This window comes from Hemiscyllium ocellatum, chromosome 51 (assembly GCF_020745735.1).
Source record: "Hemiscyllium ocellatum isolate sHemOce1 chromosome 51, sHemOce1.pat.X.cur, whole genome shotgun sequence".
Classification (NCBI taxonomy): domain Eukaryota; kingdom Metazoa; phylum Chordata; class Chondrichthyes; order Orectolobiformes; family Hemiscylliidae; genus Hemiscyllium; species Hemiscyllium ocellatum.
In genome coordinates this window covers 7,559,532-7,561,788 of record NC_083451.1, presented here as the reverse complement: position 1 = coordinate 7,561,788, position 2,257 = coordinate 7,559,532, and the positions used below count along the sequence as shown (strand labels likewise).

The 2,257-nt window shown below is 48.5% G+C and overlaps 1 pseudogene; it reads left to right on the top strand.

The window, feature by feature from the left end:
• The first annotated feature begins 774 nt into the window (after nucleotides 1–774).
• Nucleotides 775–893, top strand: LOC132805676 (5S ribosomal RNA; annotated as a pseudogene).
• Nucleotides 894–2,257: the final 1,364 nt, after the last annotated feature.

Below are 2,257 nucleotides of genomic sequence, written 5' to 3'. Positions count from 1 at the left end.
GAGCATTACACGGGCAAAGCTGCCACTCCAGTCATTGGGCAGCGTCATGCGCAACCCTACTTTCTTACCTCCCAGCCAGTAATTATCTGTCAGTGGGACACGTTGAGAATTCAAAACAGCCCCAAATGTGGTGTCCACCTACATTTGAATCGTATTCCCACAAAGATCCATAAAGTAGCCTATTGTGTGGAGCCATTTCACGTAAAGCTTTCAAAACACAACCCTTCCCGTTTCTTGAAAGCAGCCTCGGGAAACGTCTAATTAGTCTTACTGGTGAACCGCAGGGTACGATATCAACACCACCGTTGATGTTGCTGCCAGCCCACGTCATCTTGCTGATAGAATGTAATGACCTGAAGTAGCAGGCACCAAAAGGGGGAAAGAGGACTGCCTGTAAGTTGATGAATCATTCGAGCAAAGGGGTCGGCTAGAGTGCTGCAAACACCATTCAGTACAGATGCTCAAGTTAAAGGACATATGGACAACAGAGTATGAGTGGGTTAACTTGGTACACAAGAAGCAGTCCTGTCAAGCCATTACTACGACCATGCAATTTGCAATTGATACCAGTGATTGTCACGATCGCGTACCCATGTTAGGGCAGCAAAATAACCCTGGCATTTCCTGTCCAGGTTGCAAAGTTAATGGGCTCCAAGTCTTTTTATACAGGCCTGGCATGAGGGAGGTGGTTATCAGGGGCATCCCCCATGTCTTCCCCATCCATGCTTCCAGGAGGACTGTTCTCGACATCTCCATAAGAATCATTTCTGCATGGCCATAGGCCATACTAGTCTTAAAACGCCCGATCTCGTCTGATCCCAGAAGCTAAGCAGACCCAGGCCTGGTTCGTACTTGGATGGGAGACCGCCTGGGAATACCAGGTGCAGTAAGCTTGGAGCGCCTCATCTTCCTCCCTCCCTCTCCACCGAGGACATGCAGGTCCTTGGACTCCTCCACCGGCAGAACATAACAACATGACGACTGGAGGATGAGCGCCTCATCTTCCGCCTGGGAACCCTACAACCACAAGGAATGAACTCAGATTTCTCCAGTTTCCTCAATTCCCCTGCCCCCACCTTGTCTCAGTCGGTTCCCTCAACTCAGCACCGCCCTCCTAACCTGCAATCTTCTTCCTGACCTCTCCGCCCCCACCCCACTCCGGCCTATCACCCTCACCTTGACCTCCTTCCACCTATCACATCTCCATAGTCCCTCCTCCCTACCTTTTATCTTCGCCTGCTTGGCACGTTCTCCTGATTCCTGATGAAGGGCTTATGCCCGAAACGTCGAATTTCCTATTCCTTGGATGCTGCCTAACCTGCTGTGCTTTAACCAGCAACACATTTTCAGCTCATTTCTATAATGATCAGCATTCCCAAGAACTTCACCTGTACCTTCTTCAGAACCCTGTGGAGGCGTACTAGCCTCCTGTGTGCCCTACACGTCTACATGTTTTTCTGCCTTAACTCCACTTACCTCAGTGTTCGAGTTCATTTGTGCTGGTGAGAGAGATTTAGAACAATGATTAAGGTGGTACCATATGTGTCGTCCTTCCACTTGGATGGCGGTAGGTGATGCCTTCATGACTGAAAAAGTTCTCTCTCCACGACTCATTTCAGCAAATACCCACACGTGCACACAATCCCCGGGCTGACTAGGTCCTTCCTCGTTGACAGCTGTCAGTTCCCTTTGTATTTCCAGCAGGTGGTTAGTCTCATGTATTATGGGTTGCTGCTGCATATATTGCTTAAGGTCTGAGTTTAACTGCTCCAAGCTAGGCCCTTTGAATGGGCCTCTCCACCTGGGCACTGGCATAGGTCGACCTGTGAGCATCTCAAGCGGAGTGAGCATCTCATGTCGTGTGAGATTGTAATGCCAGGGTCAGCACATCAATCCAATTAAGGTTGGTGCTTGTGCAGATCTTGTTTAATTTGGCTGTCAATGTCCCATGAATTCTTTCCACCATACCCTGTGACTGAGGATGATATACGTATCCAAATCTCTGTTTGACTTTCAAAGAATGCAGCATCAAATTAACTAGGTTCTGAATGAAGGCAGACTCATTCTCTGAGCTGATGTCCGATGGTATAGCAACGCTTGAGATATCTTCATTCGTTATAAACGTCACTAATGTCGCAGCTCCTGCTTTCAACCTTATTTCCACAGGTCCAGCTGATTTCACTCTCCCCCCATCTGTATCATGTTGCGACCGCACATTGACTGGTACTGTATCCAATTGCTCATTACCCATATTGAT